The sequence below is a fragment of the Myotis nattereri genome, assembly GCF_964212035.1.
Source record: "Myotis nattereri genome assembly, chromosome: 2".
Lineage (NCBI taxonomy): Eukaryota > Metazoa > Chordata > Mammalia > Chiroptera > Vespertilionidae > Myotis > Myotis nattereri.
Window position 1 is genome coordinate 161,346,747 of NC_138076.1, and position 7,572 is coordinate 161,354,318.

Here is a 7,572-nt window from a genome sequence, read left to right on the forward strand (position 1 = left end):
GGCCTCTAGTCCTATCTAATAATAGACAAACATGGTAATTAACCGTACCTCCAACACGCTTCCCATTGGCTAATCAGGGCGATATGTAAATTAACTGCCAACAAAGATGGCGGTTAACCGCCAACAAAGATGGCGGCTAATTTGCATACTGCAGGCAGGGCGGGACAGCTCAAGCCACCATCCAGGCCTCCCTTTGCTACTGGGGGCTAAGGCAAGTGGTGCTGATTGCCCGGAGCCCTCCCCCGCCCACTGGAGACAGGTGGCCCACTCCCATGTGTGATCTGGGGGTGGGCGGGGCTGGGGCGAAGGCAAGCGGTGCGGATCGCCTGGACTGAGCCCTCATCTGCCCTCTGGAGACAGGTCCCAATGCGCGGGGGCTGGGTCAAAGGCAAGCAGTGCAGAACGCCTCGCCCGAGCCCTCACCCACCCCCCGGAGACATGTCCCAATGCAACCCAGGGTGGGGGAGGGTTGGAGCGAAGGCAAGTAGTGCAGATTGCCTTGCCCAAGCCCTCGCCTGCCCACCGGAGACATGGAGACATGTCCCAATGCGATCTGGGGGTGGGCAGGGGCTGGGGCGAAGGCAAGCGGTGCAGATTGCCTTGCCCAAGCCCTCGCCTGCCCACCGGAGACACATGCCAATGCGCGGGGGCTGGGGTGAAGGCAAGCGGTGCCCATCACCTCAACCGAGCCCTTGCCCGCCCACCGGAGACATGTCCCAATGCACAGGGGCTGGGGCAAAGGCAAGCAGTGGAGATTGCCTCAACTGAGCCCTCACCTGCCCACCAGAGACACGGAGACACGTCCCAATGCGATCTGGGGATGGGCGGGGGTCTGGGAGAAGGCAAGCCGTGCCCATCGCCTCAACCGAGCCCTCGCATACCCTCCGAAGACACGGGGCCCACTCTGAGAGAGATTTAGAGAGAGAGGTTTAGGGAGAGAGGAGGAATTTTGCATCCCGCATCCCTCCCTGATGGACCACTGTGATTCCAAGCCAGCGAGGGTTGCCTTCAGGCCACTGCTCCAGGTCCCTCACCCCCACCGCACCCAAGAGCGCAGTGCTGGGCAGGGGCACCCAGGGGTTTGGGAATGCAGCACAGGGGCCGGCACAACGTGGGGGTGGGCTGTGTTTACATCGCCAAGTTCCCAACTTCTGCCCTGGCCCGGCATGCCTCCCCCTTCCCCTTAGAGGCCCAGCTCCTGCCTACATGCTTGCTGGGCAGGCCCAACTGCACTGGGGAGTGAGCTATGGCGATCAGGATGGCCACTTCCTGGGATGGGACAGCCGGACCACAGTGATTCATGAGGGTGATGAGGCCCGTGGGGCATGTGCAGCCCTTGGGCGGCAGGGGTGGCTGGCCAAGCCGAGACTGGCTTCAGTGGGGCCAGTGGGAGCCCGTTGAGGCCACCCCAACCCCCACAGGTCCCGGGTGGATGGTGGCTCAGTGGAGAGCGGTTTCTCCATGCATGGTGCCCAGGGGTGGCTGTGAGCTGCTGCAACCCCACCCCACACTTCAGGGAGGGGGAGAAGGCTCACAGCCACCAGCACCCTAGGCTGCACCACCTGTGCCTCAGCCTGCCAGGTTGGCAGGGTCCAGAGCAGGTGAGCTGCTCCCTTCCCCAAGTGGTAGAACAGGGAGGAGAGCGCTGGGTGCAGGGAGGGGACATCAACTGGGATCCTCCTGGTGTGGGGAAGGGACCCAGCCTGGGCCTGGTGGGGAGCTAAGGAAGTCTGGCTAAGCAGGCGCCGGTTCATACCAACTCTTACTCTGCCATCTTCCTCCAGCTCTTCAAGCTAGTCCCCCTGCCCCACCTGTCCGGGGCAACGGGCTCTGGGTGACCTCCCTGAGCTCAGACTGTGGATCCAGAGACCTCAAGGAAGAGTGCAGGGGCCGGTGCAGAAGTACCAGGGCAGAGTTGCTTTGGTGTCTCAGTGAAGTTTGCAACTGACCCAAGGAGGAAACCCCAGAGGGGAAAGGCCAGGAGGCATGAATCGCCAGCACTTTAGCCACTGAAAACAGCTCCACTTGGAATGTGAGGTGGTTGTGTGTTCAGCTGAGAAGTGAGGGGGCTGAACTCCACCATCGCTGGGCTCCTGTCAGTCCTAGGCCCAAGCGTCCACCACGACAAGGAAAGAACAGAGTGAGAGGCCTGGAGGAAGGGAGGACGATTGAAGAAAACCATGTCTAGACTTTCCCCAGCCCTCTCCTTCTTTCTGCTGCCTATAAGAGCCCCAGGCCCAGCCACAGTTCTGTCTCCACCTTTTAGTACCTTATTCTCCAACCACAGAGGAAAGAAATAAGGAAGGAGTCTGTGCTGCCTTCAGAAGGTATCTATATACCTGATTGGCCAGTTGCCTTCCAACGAGGGAGGCCAGACTGTGGCTTAGGCCCACTCCCCACAGGGGCATCAGTAGGACATCCTGTGAGGGCTCCCAGACTGTTAGAGGGGGCAGGCTAGGCTGAGGGATGCCCTCCGAGTACACAAATTTTTGTGCAGCAGGCCACTAGTCCTATCTAATAAAAGAGAAACATGGTAATTAGCCGTACGTCTGCTACCCTTCCCATTGGCTAATCAGGGCAATATGCAAATTAACTGCCAGCCAGGATGGCGGCCTGCAGCCAGGCAGCTTGAAGTGAATGTGAGGCTTGCTTGTTTCAGTGACAGAGGAAACCAACGTTCCCCGCCTGCCTTGCCGGCCTCTGAGCTTGCAGTTTGAAACATTGTTACAAATATAGAAGCTAAACAAAACCCCAGAAACCTGCTTTCAGCCAGCCGGGATCTCAGAGTTGGAGTTGATACAATGTTTCGATTGTAGAACCAAACAAAGCAGATACCTGCTTTCAGCAGCAGAGGCCTCAGAGCTGGAGCCAGAGCTAAAGCTGGCCCAGAATAAAAAAAAAGAAAAAAAAGGAACAGTTGGGAGCTTCAATCACCCGCCAGCCTGAAAACAGCCCTCAGCCCCTCACCCAGACTGGCCAGGCACCCTGAAGGATGTGTGACCAGCTGCAAACAGCCATCATCCCCTCACCCAGGCTGGCCAGGCATCCCAGTGGGGACCCCCACCCTGATCCAGGACACCCTTCAGGGCAAACCAGCCGGCCCCCACCCGTGCACCAGGCCTCTATCCTGTATAGTAAAAGGGTAATATGCCTCCCAGCACCGGTATCAGCGGAGCCACAAGGTCTCCAAGCACCGGGATCAGTGTGACAGGCGGCAGTGCCCAAACCCTCTGATCGCCCTGTGGCTCTCTGTGTGACAGGGGGCAGGGCCACAACCTCCTTATCTGCCCTGCTCTGTGCCTGATAGGGGGGAACTCCCCAACCCCCTGATCACCCTGTGGCTCTGTGTGTGACAGGGTGCGGCGCCCCAAACCCCTGATTGGCCCTGCTCTGTGTGTGACAGGGTGCGGTGCTCCAACCCCCCCCCTCCCCCACGGGCCCTGCTCTGTGTGAAGGGGTAGAGCCATAACCTCCCCATCGGCCCTGCCCTGAGTGTGACAGTGGCGGCCCCCCAACCCCCTGATCGGCCCTGCTCTGTGGGTGATAGAGGGTGGCACCCCAACGCCCTGATCCACCCTGCTCTGTGTGTGACAGGGGGCGGTGCCCCAACTCCCCTATGGGCCCTACTCTGTGAGTGACAGGGGTGAGCTCATCAACCCCCTGATGGGCCCTGCTCTGTGCGTGACAGGGGGGAGCTCCCCAACCCCCTGATCGGCCCTGCTCTGTGCATGACAGGGGGTGGCGCCGCAACCTCCCCATCGACCCTGCCTTGAGTGTGACAGGGGGTGGTGCCCCAACCCCCCAATCGGCTCTACCCTCAGTGTGACTGAGGGTGGCATCGCAACCTCCCAATCTGCCCTGCTCTGTGCATGACAGGGGGCAGCGCCCCAACTCCCCAATCGGCCCAGCCCTGAGCCCGACCAGGGGCTGCACCTAGGGATTGGGCCTGCCCTTTGCCACCCGGGAGCAGGCCTAAGCCAGCAGGTCGTTATCTCGTGAGGGGTCCCAGACTACGAGAGGGCACAGGCCGGGCTGAGGGACCCTTCCTCCCCCCTCGAGTGCACAAATTTTTTTGCACCGGGCCTCTACTTTTATTATAAACATCAATGAAAGCAAATCCTAAAAATTGCATTTGGATGTAATTTTCTTACTTCTCCCTACTTCCTAGAAGTTGCTTGGGATCTACTATTCTGATTTTCCCCCTACTTCCTAACACCAGAAATGCTTCTATCAGAAAAGTCCCTGAAAGAAACTAACAATGGCCTTTGCTAAGATAATCCTTACATTAAAATTTACATGTGTATTAGCAATTAAACTGACAATTAATGCTTATCCCATAGTTAATTCTGTTTCATCTTATCCAGTGGAGTTTCTCTGAGGTGGGTTTAAAATATTTTTATTGGATGCATGCTCTTAAAGGTTCATTGAAACCTGTTAAAATCCAATCTTTTTGAGGTTTGCCTCACAGACAATTTATTTCAAATATATGTATTTTATATCATTAATGTTACCCTTCGGTATGTTTTACTTTTACCGTTAGAATATCTATGTTATACATTTTTATGCTTTTTAGGATATCCTAGTGCTACTAAGAAATTTTCCCCCAGCTTACAAGCAAAAATCTGGAATTATATACTCTGGTTAAATAATTTCCTTTTAAATTCTGTTGACAGGGAAAACCCTACTATCTGCTTCATTTCCTCAAAAAATTAAATATGGAACTCACATTTGACCCATTAATCCCACTTCTAGGAATATATCCCAAGAAATCAGAAGCACCAATAAGAAATAATATATGCACCCCTATGTTCATAGCAGCACAACTTACAATAGCTAGATTTTGAAACAGCCTAAGTGCCCATCAGCAAATGAGAGGATTACAAAACTGTGGTATATTTATAGTTTCATTTTGCTCTAAATTTTGAGAGCCCTTTTCCTATCAAAGCATTATAGTTAAGACCAGAGCTTCGATACTGAATTTTTTCTTATTTATCTTTTTCCATTATTTCTTTCTAAACACATTTGTCAATGATATATTTTCACTCCTTGTTGTATATATTTACTTCAAAATTTGTAACAGACAAATAAGGGAACAGTTGAAGTATTTCTATAGAGCTGAAGAGCAACATGGGTCTTTTGGGTCAGCCTATTTCAGCTTGAAATACACACTACCACCCATTATAAATATCATTTAGCAATTATCAGGTTTAACAAGGTTTAGCAATTTCTCAAACATACTTCAACTTTCTCTCTTAAATTTTACCTCCTTGATAATTGTCTTCTCTGTCTTCTTAGCTACTTATACATCAACTCATGTGGTCTTTGCATCATTTAAACTACTCTAGCCAACATCACCACTAGACTCCCTCTTGTTTCAATAGTTAAACAAACTTCAGACTTGATTTAACTCAAGTTCTCTTCTGCATATAAACCGTCAATTTATGAAAGTCTTTACAGCTTAATTTCTACCATCTTACATTATCCTGAATTTCTTCCCATCATTATTTCTGTTTTTTTCCATTCTCCTTCATAGCTCATTTTTCTTTTCTAATTTGTTGGTGCACCTGAAATATTTTTTTCTAGGCAATATCTCTTTTACTCTGCCCTCTAGGAAGTTCTAATAAATAGGGTGATTTCAAGTAGGCTGATGATCCCTACATTTACATCTGAAGGAAAATGTTATAGTACTCTGACTTCATCTTATTCTTAGACATCTAGATCAGACTTAGTTTGAATTAACACTTTTCCTTTTTTCTATCTGAGAGTCCTTGAGCAATTTGATTAATTTCTTTATCTTGTGTCATTTATTTGTGTGTGTAAACTTCAGAGAAAATAATATGTACATCTTAGGGTTATAAAATTTTTTTAGATAATATAGATAAAGTATGTACAACTGCATCTGGAATTAGGCGACCATTCATTACTGTTCAGTTTGGGCGTTCTTATTTTGTTATCTTATGATTTCCTATTGAGAGGCCTCTAGATGTGCATATTTCAAGATTTTTAAAGTGGCACTCATGACTCTGTTTCCTTCCCTGTCAAGAGTAAGTCTCATTTAAAAACATTATTTATTGTTCTTTTTTTATTCCCATTTTCAGTTGTGGGCATGTCTTGCCATTTCTGTTATCTTTTTAATTTGTTCCTTTTATTTTCACACTCACAATACTACTTTACCCTCGGTGTCTTTATCTCATAGGTGAAATATTGCAGAAACATGTTAACATATGATTAACATATATCTTTGTTTTTCCCATTCAGTATTTTAAAATCAATGCAATCAGAATCATTTTTCTAAAGCCCAGATGTGATTAACTCTCCCCTATGTGTTGTGGACAATATTTGTGAACTGACATTTACCCCATAATATGTATTTCTCTGAAACTCTTGATCTGCCTCTCAGTTAAATAGAAGTTAATTAATTTTGGCTTAGGTAAGAGTTGAGGAGAGAAGAAAAAGGAATGAATTAATGGGTTTGAGTTTGAAAAGCATCAAGAATTTAGGTTAATGAAATATTCCAGGCAATAAATATTTTCTTCAGAGTAATGAGTGAGAATAAAATTTCTCATCCTTAGAGAATTTATAAATTTTTTTTATCAGCGATAAGAGAGTTGAGAAATAGGTTAGAGGATTTAGTGGTTCTGAATAAAATCTCTATGTTTGGGGACATTTACTGTCTTCCATTAACATGGAGCCAGAATAGTGGAAAGATAGGAAAATAAGCTACATTTCTGCAATTTCTTCTCCTTGTAGAGATCTAGGAGAAACAGTAATTAAGTTGCTCCTTGAACACAGGCAAAAAAGCCTTAGAAAGTCACATAGTCTTCCTATTCTAAAGACTGGTATAGACTTAGCAAAAGGGTGTTCTCCTGTCTAGTGTGACATGAAACTAAAGACAAACCTTAGATACTTCACAAATTTTCCTGCACTGCAATTTGCCACAGAAATGCTATCGGTGTCTTATAACTTATACAGAGAACTACTAGATCTTAAGAGTAATACGGGCAAGGGAAACAAAAGCTCCAAGGCTGTGATCCATGAATAGATGTTTGAGGACCAGAACAGAGGATGGATACTGACATCTTTACTTCTTATCACATTGAAATGATGTAATTGTTCCAGAACCAAGCTGAACCTGGGTTGAGGGAGGCAGCACAAGTACATGAAGATGATTCACTAGAGTGAGGTGGTGGAGTTTGGTAGGAAGGGAAGACTGATATTATGTTAATAAAAATATTTATTTTTTTTAGAGTGAAATGGAGTTTTGTAACTGAAACATTAATTTTAATTATTTCAATCACTCTTTTTTTGCCTTCATTATAAAACTTAAGCTTCTTAGCATATGGAGAGCTTTCTAATATTTCTGCTATCAGGCCATAAAATTTCCCTCATTTTTTGTTTTTTCCTACTAGGGTACTTGCATTGGCTCCCAGCAAGAGACAGTATATCATAGTGATTAAGAGTATGACCTATAGAGTCAGGCTGCTGGTGTCATCTCTCCTGATTCAATTTGCTTCCCTAGACTTATCTACTAGCGGTTTCCATTAATGACGATGCTTAAAATTACCTGTGGAG